Below are 20922 nucleotides of genomic sequence, written 5' to 3'. Positions count from 1 at the left end.
TAAAAGTTTCATATGTATTGCTGTATGTGTACTTACCTAAATAAATAAATTCTTCTATCGTGTGGGTTGTGAGGTGAATTACCAACCTCATCAACCCTGGTGTCAGGGTTATTATTGAGCCGCCAAAGGCCCCTGACATGCCTCATGTAACGACTACTAACTTACATCAGTAAGTAGTAACCGGGACCAACTGCTTAGCGTGCCTTCCGAAGCACGGATCATCTTACTTTTTGGACAATCAGGTGATCAGCCTGTAATGTCCTAACCAAACTAGGGATCACAAAGTGATTTTTGTGATATGTCCCCACACCAATAAATAAATAATAATAAATATGTCGCGGCCTGGGGCCTGTTTAATAAAACTTATAATTGTAAATTACAATGACAATTTGATGTACATTGCGTAGTGTGTGATCACAAATATTTTGCAGTTTCAAATTAGCTACGTAATAAACATCAAATTGTCGTTGTAATTTACAATTGTAAGTTTTATTAAACAGGCCCCTGATCTTAGAATTGATAATTTATGCCAGCTGCGGCAAACCTACAAGAAGTCACGTCAAAAAAATAATTCGGCTGAACACACTTACTAACAGAACTACCGGTAAATAGTACCGGTAAAGTAGGAACCGGTACTACGCGTCCTCCTCGCAATTTATGACCGTTATTTAGTGTTGTTCTTAGTAATGTTCCGGTTCAGCTTGTTTGGACGAAAGTGTACTGCACAGTATTCCGGTCATAAAAGTGGAGTCGCCAATCATACTAAATAAATAAAAGACAAAGACAAGTGGAACACATAATAACGGGTTCTTACCGCGTTTAAACCCGAACGCGGGTGCGGGTTTGGTAAGAACCCGTTATTATGTGTTTTAATTATGATAATAACCGCGTAAACTTAAAACAATGTTTAAGACAAGTGGAGTCGCCAATGATACTAAATAAATACCATAAAATAACAATTGACTGGGTCTGTTGGGTTAGGAGATATTTCAATTTTTTTATTACATACACAAACTAGCATACATAAACTAACATAATAATTAATAATAATAATTTAAATATTAAAAAAAAAAATATTCATATTCATTATTTTTTAATAATATTTTTTACATTTTTCCTCACCTTATGGTTGTCTGGAAGAAATCGCTTAAAGCGATAAGGCCGCCATTTGCCATTTACCTAGTTAAGAGTCTTTTTGCAATTATTTCTTTTTATTTTGTTTCAATAAAGTATATTTGTATAAACTCATGCCTATTTTTTACCGGAGTAAGCAGATACCTTTTACCTTTTTTTGTAAGTGCTGTAACATAACAACCTCTTTTGTCACAAAGTTAAAACAAAAGAATCTCCAAGGATTATTTTTCAAAAAACCTCTCATTATGAAAAAGAATGCGGAATTAATTAGCTTTTTCAACGTAAAAGAAACTGTAAGAGTAACAAAGCGCATGAGAAAGGCAGTTATTTATTTGAGAACATAAATTGTTGGCTGAGGAGTAGAGCGCTTTAACGGTTACCGTTACCGGCAAGTTCGCTAAGTAAGCGTATTTATGAGTGCACTAGATCATTTTATGAGTGGTATGACTTAGTTGCTTCACTGCTTGGATGGAAATAAACCTTAAAACACACTGAAATGGTAATGGGAGCTTACGAGATAATTTGATTACGTACAATACAACACAACACAATACAATACTATACAACACAATAAAATACAATACAATACAAATACACTTTATTGCACCAAAATAAAAAGAAATAATTACAAAAAGACACTTAACTAAGTAAATGGCAAATGGCGGCCTTATCGCTTAAATCGATTTCTTCCAGACAACCATAATGTGAGGAAAAATGTAGAAAAAAAATATTGAAAGATTGCGGGTACAAATTATAAGTACAACTTACCAACAAATACATGCAAATAAATATATAACATACCTACTTACAAATATATATATACGTAACCTATATACATAACCTAACATATATACCTACTTATTGTTGCAAGTGCCATGATCACGGGATGACTGATGAGATTGGAGTGGAGTAGGTAGATCCATAATTTTCTACGGGCAGACATATCTGTCTACCCTCTTTCTCTGCCGCTTGTTTATGTTTTTGATACCGGAATGTTCGGAACCATCTGAACTCGCACGAAACTCACTACGACAAACCGCACTCACTGTGTCCTCACGTTTTTTCACCACATTAGGCCGTTTCAAGCTTTTTACAACACCTACTACTGGATTCCACATACTCGACAACTTGAACCCGTCTTCCCTGTTGAAATTTTTATGTTTTCTGATTTCAATAGCCTCTTTTACGAGTCTGGGGATGTAATGACGTTCTGTCGATAATATTTGTGGATTGTTAAACTCGATCCAGTGGTTAGGGCCCGACTCCAGTACGTGCTCAGCTATAGCAGATTTCTGCACGTCGTTTTTTTTCATCAGTCATCCCGTGATCATGGCACTTGCAACAGTGTCGAAATATCGGGAGTCTCATATACCTACTTATATACGTATAAATAGTAAATAGTACACACAAAATACCTAATACCTAATAAGCAACTCAAGAGCTTCAGAATATGAATACTATAATAACGTATTATACCCTAAGTATACCTAACACCACGTCACTCACTAATTTAGAGCCACTCTCTTGTCGGTGTAGCATTCTCCATGCTATTTTTTTAGGGAGAAATAGGGCAGTGGCTTTTCTCTTGCCTTCCGCGCCGCAGTACTCTGACGCGAGTGGGCATTGACGTTATCGTACACGCGCATCTGTGTGTGTGACGTCTGACGCTATACGATACGATTGAAGAATAAAGTAAGACCGAGGGGGTGAGGTAAACCTAGCTCAGCCGCTGGTGGGGAGCGGAGATTTGCCGTTCTGCACGTAGTATTATTCCTTATTCTATGACTACAGTCATCTTGGTCCTTTTATAAAACCTTTATAAGTACTGAAAATAAATTATATTTATTTCAAACTGAAACTACGATTTAAATTATTTATTTAGCTACTTACTATTCTGTAAAAGATAACAAACATATTCTGGTAACTGCAAACAATATAAATTGCTTCAAAATGGCGGACATAATTATGAATATTTAAAGTTGATGCTTATGTAAATATGAAATTAATGGCAGATTATTCTATGAAATATATTTTGGAAATTATAACATACATTTTGAAAAGGATTAAACCGTGTTGGTAACGGAATACACATTGTTTGCATTCCGTTATTGTTTGAGATAATTTTAACCACATTTCAGTATCAACATACAAAATTGTATTTTATAACTATGTATTATTGTTTCAACGTGGATTCATAATCTGCATATTTTTTAATATTAAGAACAGATTTGGTGGAAAGTGAGTGTTTATGGGACATTGCTACTATTTACAAGTTTAGTCGTTACATGAGCCATGTCAGGGGCCTTTGGCGGCTCAATAGTAACCCTGACACCAGTAAGGTCAATGACCTACTTCATCAACCTGTGAGAGAAGATGCCTGTGGATATTAACCCCCCTTTCGACTCAAGGGGTGGGGAGGGACAAATCAAATAACATAAAACAGGTCACCGATTCGCAGATAGGTAGAGGGTAGACAATATTTAACGTGATTTGGGGACTTAAATGGAAGAGGAAGTATGTTAAAAGATATTTACCTTCCATTATAATTTCTGTTGCGGATGGCCGATTGCCGATGGCAGGGTCGGTATCGGGGTCCTAACGTGTTTGGTGTCGCGGGCTGATTGGCCGCCTCTATGGCTAGAGTAATCGGGTCGTCGGGATCGTATATTCAGTAACGTCAGTGTGTTGTGTCTGTGTAAAACGAGGTGATTAGATGATGATGATGTATGAAGTGTCCGGAGGAGAATAAGTGCGGTCTTGCTTAGTCCTTAGCTGCTGGATGCGGGCAGCGCAGGACCGATCGTAGTGGAGATCCTTGGGGGAGGCTTATAAATAAATAATAAATAAATAATATAATTAACAATTCACAATTTTATTATAATAATACAATTTGTCACATAATCAGAAACATACGTAACTTCGTCACGTCCAACTATGCGTTTACGTGTTCTGATTCTGACCTGGTCCAAACGAACCCATTACACTAGCGGCATTGCCCCGTTGCACAGCCACTGACAGGCGTTGGACCAGGTAAGACTCAGACCTAGGGTCACCCCCTCTGACTTTGAGTCTCCGGCCGATCTCCCTGATCAATTCCCTCGCCTCACTACCCCAAGGACCTGCAGTCTCAAAAGCCACGCACGGGCACATATAAATAAATAATCATTTATTTGGGAATCATAATCTTCCATATAACCATATTGAAGACTATAGAGAACCGGAGAGGAAATATGATTGGCCACCTGATACGACACGATTCATTTATAACAAACATTATAGAAGGAAAAATTGAAGGGAAGAGAGGAAGGGGTAGACCTAGGATAACATTTATGAAACAAATAAAAGAGAAGGTGCAGGTCGTGTCGTATCGGGAGGTGAAGGTTTTGGCGGGAAGAAGAGAGGAATGGCGGTTACTCCACCGACAAGAGCGCAGCTCTTAAATAGAGAGAGAGAGAATCTTCCATAGTTTGTTAGTATCGACAAAGAAAAATTACTTATACAGGGTGGCCCAGAAGTTCAGGTTCAAAATGAAAAATTAGAAAGAGGGGCTCATTAGCTACCAGAAACACCCCCATGTATGTTCAGCAATTATTTACGGTTTAGGAGATATGACCCATTTTGTACCTTTTTCTAGATTTTCTACCTTACTTCAGAAATAATCATTTTGTCGCTATCCCTTTCTTAATAATTATTTTATTTTACTTCACAACTATGCCTAAGTCTGTGTACCGCTCAATCAAAGATAAATCAAAGTGAGAATTCGACCAAAATTGTTACAGTTGTTAAAACTTTGCCAAAGAATAATAAACACATGAGATTGTCATGGACACTAAAAGTATTTCTAAAAACTGCTCCATTTAATAGGCTTTTAGAAACATTAATAAAAAGTACCCTTAATACGGGCAAAAAACTAAGTAATTAGCCCTCAAAGATTGCAAGACAGACAGATTTGAAGGAAAATTTGACATTCTCATACAATGTAGCTGCTACTTTCTAACGTTGTTAAAGGTGCTCAAAGACATATTTTCAATTAAAAGTAAATAAAAATCACGCTTATAATCGCTAACAGGGTAGACATAGCAACAATCCGAAGACAAAACTTGCAGTCACTTTTGGTATTCCTATTTTAATGAAGGTACATAGATTTCAAGAAAAAAGTTATCCCCAAACACTGTTGGTGGTTCATACTATTGGATATTATGAATCACCAACAGTGTCCCTGAAAGTATTTCTAAAGTATCCAATAGTATGAATCACCAACAGTGTTTGGGGATACCTTTTTCCTTGAAATCTAGGTACCTTCATTAAAATACGAATACCAAAAGTGACTGCAAGTTTTGTCTTCGGATTGTTGCTATGCCTACCCTGTTAGCGATTATAAGCGTGATTTTTATTTACTTTTAATTGAAAATATGTCTTTGAGCACCTTTAACAACGTTAGAAAGTAGCAGCTACATTGTATGAGAATGTCAAATTTTCCTTCAAATCTGTCTGTCTTGCAATCTTTGAGGGCTAATTACTTAGTTTTTTTGCCGGTATGAACGGTACTTTTTATTAATGTTTCTAAAAGCCTATTAAATGGAGCAGTTTTTAGAAATACTTTCAGTGTCCATGACAAGCTCATGTGTTTATTATTCTTCGGCGAAGTTTTAACAACTGTAACAATTTTGGTCGAATTCTCACTGTGACTTCCGATAACTTTTTTTTTATCTTTGATTTAACTTTGATTTACCTTTGATTGAGCGGTACACAGACTTAGGCATAGTTGTGAAGTAAAATAAAATAATTATTAAGAAAGGGATAGCGACGAAATGATTATTTCTGAAGTAAGGTAGAAAATCTAGAAAAAGGTACAAAATGGGTCATATCTCCTAAACCGTAAATAATTGCTGAACATACATGGGGGTGTTTCTGGTAGATAATGAGCCCCTCTTTCTAATTTTTCATTTTGAACCTGAACTTCTGGGCCACCCTGTATATCTAGTGTTAGTAAAGCATGTAGTTTATTTTACATTATAAATGAGCGGTCTGTCCCTCATATGTATATCATTCCAGTGTCCCAGAATAGGACACTGAAACCGCTCTGCTATCGGTTGGAGGATAGTGTCGATTTCACGAATGATTGCTTGGAAGCAATCAATTCGTGCATCCGCCATCATTTTTGAGGCGCTACAGTAGCGGGGGAGCCCCAACAGCATCCTCAGTGCCTTATGCCCAGCAGTGGGCGTCGTACGACTGATGATGATAATTTCTGTTTTTAAATTGCGTTCAGGCATGGGCCTGACACTACTCCAACATGGTAAAATAACAGTTGCTTTATGCGTTGGATGCGGTTGCGCACAGGTCGTAGTGACACATGTTTTTTTTTAATTAAAGTTAAACTCTGAGGTGGGCAAAGACGACCTCATCGCTAAGAGCGATCTCTTCCAGACAACCCTCGTCAGAGGATATAGGTGGTTACTACGTAAAGTGAAAGTAATTAGTCGTTTTATGAGCCTTGGCGGCTCAATTATAACCTCACCACCTCACAACCTTATTTTGAAGCACATTTTTTTAAGTACTTAAGAAAGAGAGAAAGCGCGCAGACTGTCCGTCTCGCTTGCACAAGAGCGTTTTCGGCACATGGTAAGAGTAAGATTTTTGTATGAAGTGTCCGGTGTGTGCCATAGTCCTGCTCAGAACCCCGATACCGACCCCGCCGGCGTGGTCGACGACTTCCCTCAATCAGCGCTTATCGCTATCGACCCACTAGGGTCGATTAATTTTGTCAAATATTTATCCTCTTAGACGACGCCCTGAGCCGAGGTTCGCGCTCAACTGGGCACCCTCAGGCCTGTTTTCTTAAAAGTTGTAGCGGGTGAGAGCCTTCAGCGCTCCCCATTTGTCACGCCAAGTAGTTAATGCCATCTGCGGGAAATCTACAATAAGTCACGTCAAAAAAAAGCAAAAGCCCTAGTCCTGCAGAGAACTCTCCAAGTTTAAAAAAAGAATTCTTTATTTCCTTTACAATTCTCCTCAATCAGAAAGAGACAAAAAAGATTTCGTCTAGAAACTTGCGCATTTACTGTAGCATTTCCCCTATTTCTTTGCCGTGACTTTCGCCAAGTTTTTCCTTCTTCCAACTTGGTGGGGGTAAGTTTAAGCTGAACCTAACTTGTCTGTGCCTAAGTTAAAGTAAATCAATTCACTTTGTGTCTCTACGGGTTTACCATAGACTAGAAATACGGGTGTTGCTAACACAGGTGCAGGTTTTAATGGCCCCCGTGGTCCAGTGGTTGGGCGGTGGGCTCATGACCCCAAGGTCCTGGGTTCGACTTTTTTTTGACATGACTTATTGTAGGAGGAGCTCGGTGGCGCAGCGGTAAACGCGCTCGGTCTGCGATTGTTGAAGTTAAGCAACTTTCGCAAAGGCCGGTCATAGGATGGGTGACCACAAAAAAAAAAGTTTTAATCTCGAGCTCCTCCGTGCTTCGGAAGGCACGTTCGTTGGTTCCGGCTGCATTAACAGTCGTTACTAACTATCAATCCGCACTGGGCCCGCGTGATGGTATAAGGCCCGTTCTCCCTATCCATCCATAGGGAAGGCCCGTTCCCCAGCAGTGGGGACGTTTATGGGCTGATGATGATGATGATGACAGGTTAGGTCAAATAGCTTCGAAAATGCATTTCTCGGGAATGTTGGTTTCCTCACGATGTTTTCCTTCACCGCTGAGCACGTAATAATCATTTATGATCCAAACATGAATTCGAAAACAAATTCGATAATCATTGGTTTAGGCCTGTGCTGAATTCGGACCTGCGACCTCAAAGTGAGAGGCAAGAGCTCTACCAACTAATAACCACCACAGCTAATAACAAAAAGAAAATATATTCTGTAAAATAATGGTTTTAGACCTTACAATTTAAGGCTGAAGTACTTACTGATTTAAGCCGGATAAAACAAAAAATAAAAATAAGTGTAAGTAACAGCCTCCGTGGTCTAGTGGTTAGAGCGTTAGGCTCAAGATCTGGATTGTCGAAATCACTTTGTGAGACTGTCCTTTGTTTGGTAAGGACTTTTCAGGCTTGAATCACCTGATTGTCCGAAAAAGTAGGATGATTCCGTGCTTCGGAGGGCACGTTAAGCCGTTGGTCCCGGCTATTAGCCATAAAAACACCTCCACCAACCCGCAGTGGAGCAACGTGGTGGAGTATGCTCCGTACCCCTCCGGTTGATTGAGGGGAGGCCTGTGCCCAGCAGTGGGACGTATATAGGCAGTTTATGTATGTATGTATAAGTACCTACTATTCCCAATCTCTTGCTCAATGTAGCAAATAATAGCGTATAGTTTCCAATATACCAGGTCCACGTGTCCTTGTGTTGCCTGTCCTTCCTATATTACCTGCTATTTATCTCTACCTGAAAATATACTGAATAATATTGCGTACGTGCCCGTTATAAAAAAAACTTCTTCTTGTCGTTTCGATGGCATTCCGATTTTTTCAGCCCAGTATTTTGCCACCCGGACAACATTTTCGGTGGCATTCATCAGCTCCTCTCGCGTACAGGGGGGTTAAAATGGCCACATCGAAGCAATTCATCTAAAAAGCAATATTGCAATTTGACATTCGCGCATATAAAAGTAAGTGCACAGTGCAAATAAATGTCAAATAGCAATATTGCTTTCTTAGATGAATTGCTTCGATGTGGCCATTTTAACCCCCCAGGTATCAGAGCACGCGGGGCAAGATGTTAAGTACATGAGCCATAAAAAAACTGAATGAGAAGAAATATTATTCTGGTTCTGGTGGTATTTGCGCAGGCAAGTACAGATGGCTTTCATGCCATCATTCGAAAAAAAACTTCCTCTTTACTGCACCGGGTCCGGACTAGCTCCAACAGTCTCTTAAACGTGGTGGCGGACAGAATTGACTGTCCCATTGTGAGGCATTGGATTGACATCCATGTCTCACACTAAGTTTGTGTCCCTTACTAACCATTATGGATGTACAAAAGTCCGAAATAAAGTTTTATTATTATTATACACATCAATGAGAATTTACGTAGTACAAGACACATTCACTGATATCTCAAATGACATTTGAGGAAGATTATGTTCACATGCCATCAATATACAACCGCCTACCCGAATTTATACGAAATGCACAATCATTGCAATGTTTTAAACACAAAATGAGAACCTGGCTACTAAACCATAACTTTTATTGTTTTACCGAACTCCTAGACTTGCCTCTATCGAGTTAATTTTAATGAACTAGTATTTAAAACCGAATTACACAATTTGTAATTTTAGACAGATTTATTAATGTAACAACTTATACAATTTATTATTTTAAACTAATTTATTGATACAATTTATTATTTTTGTTTCTTAACTAATGTATTAAAATTGTACAATTTATTTTGGTTGGAATAAGTAATAGAATGGAATTAATTGTAAGAAATACCTACATATGATAGGTTGTGAACTAATATGACCTGTAACGAATGTTATCAAATAAATTATCATTATCATTAATCTTTCCGTTCTAAAGTCTAAATAGAATACACATACCTAAAAGATCGTGCTTATGTCCCACTGTGAGAAGCAATAGTAGTTTTAGGCGGATGAGACGTTCGTTATGTTAAAATAGCCCCGATTCCTGAAGACACCTCCTAATTTTATTTTAAGTTAAACCAAAGAATTGCTGCAGGTGATCGGGCTTTCAGATCATCACTTTTTCTGTTTTCAGTCCAGCAATATATATAGTGTTTTTGTAGTAAATAACGTTCCGTTTGATTGTGGTACAGATTAAAATAAAACCTTTTTTGTCGTTTCCGTAACATTGAAATGTACATAACCTACACGCTAGAGATACACAATCAATAAGGAACACGATTGCCACATAAAATATTATTCAATTTTGTACAAACGCGGCGGCCACTGACAATAAACATTCCCGTATATTTACAAAACTGCCAACAATATCACTCTCTGAGGAGTCGTCATGCGTGTATCGTTTTGTGCGACAAATAATGTAGCTGTTTCTCTTAAGCGACGCTTGTTTATATTCACGGTACGACGTTGCATTCTATCGCGATATCGCGTTGTCGTGTTGTAAACTATGGGCAGTATTAATAAACTAATCTCAGCTTCGAGATTGCTCTCAAGATCGTGTCAATGTGACAGTTCCCATATCAAAACAGGGACTTGAGCATGGTGTTGAGGGCAGTCTCAGCTGAGATTAGTTTAGTAATATCACCCTAAGATATCCATTGCCGAAATTTGAAATCGGATTTTTGACGGAACGTCAAACGAACAAAAAAGAAACAAAAATCAAATCATTTATTCGCATAGGATTCAGGGTTTTGTAAACAGTTGGTAGGTTTTATGTTCTAAGTATCACATGATCCGCTAGATATAAGCATGCGAAAATTTATGAGGTACGTAGGTAGGTACTTAATTAACTAATAATAATGTAGATTTATCTACATACTTACGAAAGTAAGATGATCTGTGCTTCGGAAGGCACGTTAAGCCGTTGGTCCCGGTCACTACTTACTGATGTAAGTATGTAATCGTTACATGAGCCATGTCAGGGGCCTTTGGCGGCTCAATAATAACCCTGACACCAGGGTTGATGAGGTTGGTATTCCACCTCACAACTCACACGATAAGAAGAAGAAGATCTACTTAACCAACTTAATATAAATCTAATAAAAAAAACAAACTTACAATAATTAACATGTAACGAAACGCGTTCTCGAGATTAAAATTAATGACCTTAGGAGGTTATTGGTGATTCGTCTATGCTGATATTCGCGGGTGACGTTAAATTGAATAGAGCCAGTGATTTCAACGAAGATTGTAACGCTTTACAAAGAGATCTCAATGCGGTGTATGAGTGGAGCGTTACTAATAAACTCCTAAATCCCTCCAAATGTCTTCATAATGTGTTTCGCGTTCAGCGTGGGCGGCGCGGCGGTGACGCGCGTGCGGCCAATGCGCGACCTTGACCTGTGGTTTGACCAGCACCTGACATTCCATGAGGACATCCTCAGCTTTGTGCTACGCAAACCTGCGCCGCTCTCGCCGGCCACAGTGTGGACGCGGTGTTATTCTATGACACGACTGTTATACCGAAAAAAAAATTGTGGGATAGGGCATGAAGGAAACGATTATTATTGCTTTACCTTTGTTTATTTTAAACGTTTCTTAATTTTTACGTTTTCCTCTTTAAAATAAAACTGGCCGCCATTTCCCTGTCATTACGCAATTCTCTCTTCACTCTGGCTCAATCCTTGCTCTCTCTTTCACACACCTTTGCGTTACGTTTCATTCAGCCTACCATTCCTACACTCGGCTATCCTGCTCTCAGTCTGTCCCGACTTTGACACATTCTGATATTACATTTACTTAGTTACCCGACCCTTTGTCGATGCGTCTTACCATGTTTCGGCCGCGTGTCCGTACAAAACACATGTCCGTATGTTTACAACAAGTTGGTGTATCACCCTCTTGGGGCCCGGGTTTATGTCGTCACTGACACTCGTTTAACGAACTGTGAAATAACTTTATGAACTTTAGAATTGAAAATTCAAACTGTGAGTAAATGAATGGATAACCAGGGCGAATCAAAAAGGTATCTCGCTGGTATGCAATTCGAACACTTTTAGTGCACCTAGTAAAGGTATGGTAATGTAAGGTAGGTTCTGGTAGGGCTCTAGCTAGAACATCACCGATTGAGAAATTGTTCGGTGTACTGCGGAACGGAAGGCGATTGGGGCAACCACCGTTCTACACGCCCTATCTATGGAGTACTTAATGAAAATAGAGGCGATTACCCTACCGACAGGAGCGCAGCTCTTAAATAAAGCGAGAGAGTAAAGGTATCATCATCATTACGCACTTTGTAAGGCCACATCCCGGACACATACAAAACACCTCATTTCCTTATCCTCCGTCATTTTCTTATCCGCCGAAAAAGAAAGGCATCTAAGTTTATTATTTATTTATTAAGGTACATACAACATTACAGTATGGCCCAATGCGCTGTATGACGAGAAAACAATATACAAACTAATACAACAAAAATAAACATTAAATGAAAAAAAAAACAAAAAGAAAAATAAGACTACCTATAAATAACATGAAAAACACTAAACACTTTTTTTTTATTTTTTTTAAAGAAATTACAATTTCAAAGTTAAAAAAAAGGAAAAATAAATAGTTTTTTGTAAATGTTTGTTTCCTTTTGGTGGTTGCCTGGAAGAAATAGCTCTAGAGCAATAAGGCCGCCCAAATTGTACTGTATTCATGTGTTATGTCTGATTGTTGAATTTAGTTCTGTGCAATAAAGTATATTTGATTTGATTTGAAAGGCCTGGGTGTCCTATATTACAAGTTTACTTAGTTTAGGCATCAGCCGTCCACAAAAAAAAACAGCTTGTTGCTATTACATAAGTAACTTAAGTTTCTTTGTAATTTATTTTTTGTGGTTTGGAAATAAAAAAAAAATATTATTATATTATTAAAGGGACGGGTCTTCTTCTATAGTGGAGGTTGTGAAGTGAATTACTAACCTCATCAACCCTGGTGTCAGGGTTACTATTGTGCCGCCAAAGACCCCTGACATGACTCATGTAACGATTACTCACTTACGTAAGTAGTAACCGAGACCACCTACTTAACGTGCCTTCTGAAGCACGGATCATCTTACTTTCAGACAATCAGGTGATCAATCTGTAATGTCCTAACCAACAGGCTTAAAATATATAAAACATTATGTCAATTTTAGGCAGAATTATAAAACCCATCCATTGCTTTATATTAGTCAATAACCCGACAGAATCTAGTTGACAGCGTCGAGCACGTTAAACGGTTGCATATCAGCGAGATGCCTATTTTATTCGTCCGGGTTATTAGAGTAACAGTTGTCAATCATCCGTCCCTTTCCTTTTCGGCGGATAATAAAATGATAGGTATATATTTTATGATTTAGTCTAACAATTAAAAAAAAAACTTTATTTTCTATATTTTGTTATTTTTTCTTGACCATGACTTTTTGGGGGTGGAGGCCTGGAGTCCTAAAACACAGGGTATCCTAGTTTAGGCTCCAGCCTCTACAAATATTGTATTTTTGTATGTATTTATGTATCCATGTGTTTTATTATTTGTAGAGGAAATAAAGATTTTACTTACTTTACTTTATAACAAAATAAAATTAGGATGTGTCCGCAGGAATCGGGGCTAATGAATGAGATAATATTAAGTTTGCAAAACATTTCAATTTAGCTGACACAACTTAATAGTTTAAAGTTCGAACTATGAACTAATTCATAATATATTCATTCGCTAACTAACTAACTATTCTCTCGTCGTTATAATAATTAAAGAGCGCTCCAGTGAGTTCGCTGACTAAATTAAATTACCAACATGTTAGGGACTCTATGTAAATATAGAGTATTATTAAATTTTTGCTTGGTAGTGTCACAGGATCGAATCTCGGTACAGTCATGAGCAATATAATGTACCCACTTTGGGACTCTGTCGCACTAACATATTTGACATTTAGTGAGACTTACAGTTCAGTTTGTCATAAAAGTTAATATGACATGGTACCAAAGTGTATACATATTAATGCTCGTGACCGTACACATACAGTGGCCCCGATTCCTACAGACACCTCCTAATTTTACTTCAAGTTATACGTGTCATTTTCTTATCCACCGAAAAGGAAAAGGACGTATGATGACAGCTGTTAATTTTAGGAAGAATGAGTAAATGAATGGATGACCCGGGCGAATCAAAAAGGTGTCTCGCTGGTATGCAAACCATTTAACGTGTGCTATCAACATAATTCTTTCGGGTTATTGGCCTAAATTTTTAAAATTGGCGTGTGTTCCATAAATGAATTCAATAAATGGGAAAGGCGGAGTTTATGGAATTCCATTTGCTTCGATCCTGACACATTTATCTTGCTTACTCCTCATTCATCAATCGTTTTATACTCACACGCTGGTTCAGAGTAGATCTTACTGAACCTTTTCTAATACAATACAGGGTGTTAGTGACATAGTAACGAAAACTTTGAGGGAAGATTGAGACCATGATTCTGAGTTGATATTTTTCCGTCGCAAAGTATGGAATTGAAAATATTTAAAAAAAGTACAAAAAAATTTCATGAATTTCACTGTAAGTACTTGTACAAGTACTTAGGTACTTATGGTGTTAGTGACACCGTAACGAATACTGAGGGGGATGATTCAGCTGATTATTCTGAGTAAATATCAAGTGGAATTTTTCATCACAAAAGTATAGAATTGAAAATAATTAAAAAAAAACTAAAAAACATGAATTTTGCAACGGAAAATTCCTTGATATTAACTCTTAATTATCCCCCTGAGTATTCGTTACGATGTCACTAACACCCTGTATAATGGTAAGTGCTGTAATTTGAATTTAGCCATCTGTGCCATTTGTTACACAAATGCAGAGGAAGGTGGTGCAACTTCCTCTTTTCATTAGTACCTACAAAGCATTCAGCGTTACAAAAAACTTATTTTCCTGCACAAACTAAGTAAGTACATCCCACAGACCACACAGCGACTAGCTCCCTTTTTAACCCCCCCATATACACTACTGAACATACGGCATTCATCTACTCTAGTGCGGGTTGTTCGATGTTCGTGCGACTGAGAGCGATAAGCGATTAGCGGGTAAAGAATCGTAGATTAACAACATAACAACATTACGTCCTTATCCCCGCACTCGGTCCGCACAAGTGGAATTTTCCGTCGCAAAAGTATACATAGAACTGAAAATAATTACAAAAAACACAAAAAAATCACAACTTTTCCGCCAGGAAATTCCACTTGATATCAACTCAGAATCATGGTCTGAATCATTTCCCTCATTATTCGTTACGGTGTCACCAAGAACCATACGTACTCCTTTGGCTACCAGTGTACTTGTACGGGGTGTAAGTGACATCGTAACGAATGCTGAGAGGGATGGTTTAGCTCATTATTCTGAGTTAATATCAAGTGGAATTATCTATCTATAATGATCTGAGTGCCTACGCCACGCACACAACACCAACACGCGCGCGATGCGTTATTCAACAGAAAAGGATGACGGAACGCCGCGCCGCAGACCCCAGCCCCCGCCCATTTCTCGACCAACACCGCCGCCGCCGCCGCACGCACGCGCGCTTGTCAATCAATTGGCCGGAATTGATGTGATAGTCGTGTTACTATCACATCAATTCCGGCCAAGTAGTGTATTCCGGCCAAGTAGTTAATGCCATCTGCGGCAAATCTACAATAAGTCACGTCAAAAAAAAAGAAATCATATCAATGGTCTCTGTAACCTTTTAAATACAGTTTTATAGTTTCCTGACTTTTGTTTAATTTAATAATCAACACACAGCAGTCTACACACCGTCTCACACACCACAGACTGCAAAACTTCGTTCGCCATTTGTCGCTCTCCCGCCCCCAGTAAGACTCCACCCTGACGCAAATTATGGCCTGCTTTCCTCAGCGTAGTGCCCTAGTGACCTGACGTGCTGAAATACTGCCACCAGTTACACTTTCATAGCACGTACTTTTATTTATTTTTACATAATAGCACATGTTATCTCGCTGCCCAGGCGTTCCGAGCGCATTTTAAATCTGCTACTTTAAAACGTGTGATGCTCTGTCGCGGAGCCACCACCTCCAATTCAGTTGAAAACGATATAGATTACTGTACGTACCATGTACATAGTGTACGTGAAAAGATTTTATGTGTACGTGCTATAATTAGAAAGAAAACAACAAATTAAAGTGGCTTCGCTGGAGAGCATACTCCCCAGCGGAGCCACTCAGTTTGCATACTTCGAGATGTTTTCTTCCTGTAAATTGTAGTATAGTTTAATGTACGTACTACGTACATAGTGTACGTGAAAAGATTTTATGTGTACGTGCTATAATTAGAAAGAAAACAACAAATTAAAGTGGCTTCGCTGGAGAGCATACTCCCCAGCGGAGCCACTCAGTTTGCATACTTCGAGATGTTTTCTTCCTGTAAATTGTAGTATAGTTTAATGTACGTACTACGTACATAGTGTACGTGAAAAGATTTTATGTGTACGTGCTATAATTAGAAAGAAAACAACAAATTAAAGTGGCTTCGCTGGAGAGCATACTCCCCAGCGGAGCCACTCATTTTGCATACTTCGAGATGTTTTCTTCCTGTAAATTGTAGTATAGTTTGATGTACGTACTACGTACATAGTGTACGTGAAAAGATTTTATGTGTACGTGCTATAATTAGAAAGAAAACAACAAATTAAAGTGTATATGACGGCATGAACAAAACGTGAAGCGCTGAAGATTTTAAGAAACAATCTCCTTGCGAGAACTTTTTATCTATGCACAAACTACTAAGAGAACCTATTTCAGACGAACGTCTCTCATACAAAACAAAGAGCCTCAGAATTTAGAGTATGACACTTGATTTGACATATAAAATTATATTGCCAAACGCAAATTTCACATCCAGATAGGCAATTTCACAAAATCCAAAATCAATCATTGTTTCATTGTAGTTTTATAAATGTAAGTGATCGAGTGAAATTTGCGTTGAATAAATTCCGTACTTAGCCTCTCAACTAGAAAACTGTGATATCCATACAGTATGAGTGTAAGATAAGTAAGCGAAAAGACGAAAAGACGCTATATTTCACCAGTTTCCTAAAAGTGAGCTAGGAAGAACTCTAGAAGTGCAGAAGTTACAGTGTTTGTGTGATGACAATTTGCGAAGGCTTAGGACTACTGGGAACAATTGTGTTTGCCATGCGGATTGCACAAAGACATTTTTATTAAAAACTTTCCGGGTCCCTCAAGATTAGCAGTGTTATTATAAACAAAATATTAAAGGGTACAGATGTCTCTAGATTAGAGAGTTTAGAGGAAAGTTTGCCATTAATGCAAAAAGGCATATTTAAAATAATAATAATAAAGCTCTATTTCAGAAAAAAAATCCATAAAATATAAAACAAAATTAAAAAATAAAATGTTATACAAGTAAACTGCAGTCTTTTTTTTATAAACCTTGTCATCAAAATTTAAAGTAATCTAAATAATTTAAAGCTATCACTACTGCCACGCCGTGCCATATCATTACTATGGCAACCCCACAATTATTTTTGCGTGTGGCAATATAATTTTATATGTCAAATCAAGTGTCATACTCTAAATTCTCAGGCTCTTTGTTTTGTATGAGAGACGTTCGTCTGAAATAGGTTCTCTTAGTAGTTTGTGCATAGATAAAAAGTTCTCGCAAGGAGATTGTTTCTTAAAATCTTCAGCGCTTCAAGTTTTGTTCATGCCGTCATATACACTTTAATTTGTTGTTTTCTTTCTAATTATAGCACGTACACATAAAATCTTTTCACGTACACTATGTACGTAGTACGTACATCAAACTATACTACAATTTACAGGAAGAAAACATCTCGAAGTATGCAAACTGAGTGGCTCCGCTGGGGAGTATGCTCTCCAGCGAAGCCACTTTAATTTGTTGTTTTCTTTCTAATTATAGCACGTACACATAAAATCTTTTCACGTACACTATGTACGTAGTACGTACATTAAACTATACTACAATTTACAGGAAGAAAACATCTCGAAGTATGCAAACTGAGTGGCTCCGCTGGGGAGTATGCTCTCCAGCGAAGCCACTTTAATTTGTTGTTTTCTTTCTAATTATAGCACGTACACATAAAATCTTTTCACGTACACTATGTACATGGTACGTACAGTAATCTATATCGTTTTCAACTGAATTGGAGGTGGTGGCTCCGCGACAGAGCATCACACTTTAAAACTCGTAACTTTAACTCGTGTCACGAAGTGGCTATATTCGTGCTGACTCCTGTAGAGGCCTCGAGGTCATATCTTAGTATTGATCATTTCATGATGTGCTCGATCATTCCATGAAATAGTGTATCAGTCGTTGGCCACATCATGATGTAGTTTGGCCAGATCAATGAACACAAAACGTTCAACAAATGTATGATTATTTCATGATATGGCCAACCGTTGGCAATCATATCGTAAAATTAATTAAAATTAAAATAAAATTATCCACTGATTGATATTTATATTATAATCGACAAGTCAATGTCGATTAGGCAAATAATTTTGAACCTAAGAAATGAATCGACTATTCTCATTTTTATTACATCACATAGCATGGACACCGCCTACATTAACGATATGGCCAAACGTTGATTCTATTCTCTTTGTTTTTGGCTGCATCGTTCAGAAACGATAATTCTGCCAACGTCAAGGAGACGTTGATTGAAATATTATCATTAAACGTTGACGTTTCAACGATATGGTCAACTTAGTTGGCTATTTCATGAAATATGACCATTGCATAAAATGGTCGAACACATCATGAAATGATCAATTCTAAGATCTGGTCACGACATAAACACCATCTAATTTTATTTCAAGTTATAAGTATCTGTCATTTTCTTACCCGCCGCAAAGGAAAAGGATGGGTAATCGACAGGCATAAAATTGCATAAAATTTATGGAACACATGTCAATTTAGAAGCGGCGGATGAGACGTTCGTTATATAAAAATTTATGATTCAAATTGATGAATAAATAATAATATGTTTTTGAGTTTGAATTTGATTTATCCCACCATACACAATAACACTCAATCAAGATAAGATAATTCGTTTACTTATATAAAAGTGGGTCGTCTCAATTGCTGAAATCCTTCTCCGCTCTGTTAGATTAAATTCGCTCAAACAAATTTTAATTAAAGCAGGAGACGGATGGAAAAAAATAAATTTTGTCGTTAAAATGATTTGTCATTCATAATCGTACTTAGGAGGATGAAACTTCGTACTGTTAAAATGTTCAGAGTTGAGAGGGAACATTAAAGAAATAATTGTTCTGTTATTAAGACTGCTCTTTAAGCATCACGCCTGTCTCCCCGAAAATGTAGGCAGAGGTATTTAATAGACCCACTCCTTGCCAGCTATGTAGAGAAATAAAATATAAACATAAACAATATACAGGGTGTTAGTGACATCGTAACGAATACTGAGGGGGATGATTCAGACCGTGATTTTGAGTTAATATCAATTGGAATTTCAAACATCATGAAAATTTTGGTGTCTTTTAAAATTATTTTCAGTTCCATACTTTTGCGACGGAAAATTCCACTTGATATTAGCTCAGAATCATCTCTCAAAGTTTTCGTTACGATGTCATTAACACCCTATCATCATCTCTAGCATTATCCCGTTTTTCACATAGTCCGCTTACCTAACCTGAAGATTTGACAGGTCGGGTTTTTTACAGAAGCGACTGCCTGTCTGACCTTCCAACCCGCGAAGGTAAAACCAACCCAATACAGGCTGTATAATTACTAACACTAATACCCTGTTTAATTACTTAATAATACCAAAGCGAGAAATCCCAACTTAGATGCAGCACGCAAGAACTAAAGACAAAATTAAAGAAAAATTAAGAGCTTAAGTAAGTCTTAACTAAGACATTAGTCTTCTCTGCAATGCTCAAATTTCCGCCGTTGCTGTTCGCGAGAAGAATTACGCGGACTACAATTCGTGGCTGACTTTGCAAACCGACGTATCTGCATTTTATTGCTAAAATAATTTGTGTCTTAATGACAATAGAAAAAGGTGACGGGATAAGTGGCGATTATTTATATGCATTTTATATGAATTAATTCATTTAATTAACAAATGTACCTACCTACACTTGTGTCTTATTTCCCATTGTTCGAGGCAGCATCACGTAGGGCCCAAGAAACCCCTGGAAATAATCAATGGTGTAATCGTCCCAACAACTGAATCATAGTGGGCCCAGATACCCATTATCAAATTAGAAAAGGGCAAACTCGCCCCTGGGCCCAGTTTAAGACTGAGACGAGATGTCCCCAAAGTCAATCAGAGATTCGCACAAAAATTTCAGATACGTCAGTTAGCGACGTCAGCGACGAATTGCTACAAATAATGTGAATATAGTTAAGAACTAACAACTAACTAACAGCCTCCGTGGTCTAGTGGTTAGAGCGTTAGGCTCACGATCTGGAGGTCCGGGTTCGATTCCCGATGGGGACATTGTCGAAATCACTTTGTGAGACTGTCCTTTGTTTGGTAAGGACTTTTCAGGCTTGAATCACCTGATTGTCCGAAAAACTAAGATGATTCCGTGCTTCGGAGGGCACGTTAGCCGTAAAAACACCTCCACCAACCCGCAGTGGAGCAGCGTGGTGGAGTATGCTCCATACCCCCTCCGGTTGATTGAGGGGAGGCCTGTGCCCAGCATTGGGACGTATATAGGCTGTTGATGATGAGTTAAGAACTTTGTATAATGGTCTGTGGTTGTTATTGTTCAAGAATAAGTTAAGAGACCTCCCACACTGGCGTAATCGGGTCTTCTTTTCACCTCTGAGCACGTAATAATAATTTATGATACAAACCAATCTTCTGTTCATCATATCCATCACAGTTTGTTAATATCAGTGTAGCTGCAGAAGACTCGTGACTCTGACCACCCCTTAAGGATAAGGGGCGTGACGGCTTGAGTTATGGACCTATACCTAAAGAAATTGAATTTAGATTCGAATAACCCCCTTTAAATCCATTTGTTTCGTCCTCTTCCAAAGAGGATTTATACAAACTAAATTAGTTATTTTGTTTCGCTTCTGACTGAGAACCCTTTGAAGTGATATTAAATTTTCAGAACGGAATTTAGATTAATTTTTGAATTAT

The 20922-nt window shown here is 38.0% G+C and overlaps 1 protein-coding gene across 4 annotated transcripts in view; it reads left to right on the top strand.

Moving 5' to 3' along the window:
* LOC126376459 (uncharacterized) overlaps positions 1–20922 on the top strand; it is a 181746-nt gene that overhangs the window by 123991 nt on the left and 36833 nt on the right. The window lies entirely within an intron of this gene.

Source organism: Pectinophora gossypiella, chromosome 21 (assembly GCF_024362695.1).
Source record: "Pectinophora gossypiella chromosome 21, ilPecGoss1.1, whole genome shotgun sequence".
NCBI classification, from domain to species: Eukaryota; Metazoa; Arthropoda; class Insecta; order Lepidoptera; family Gelechiidae; genus Pectinophora; species Pectinophora gossypiella.
The sequence above is the reverse complement of the archived record's forward strand: the minus strand, read 5'-3'. Positions and strand labels throughout refer to the sequence as shown.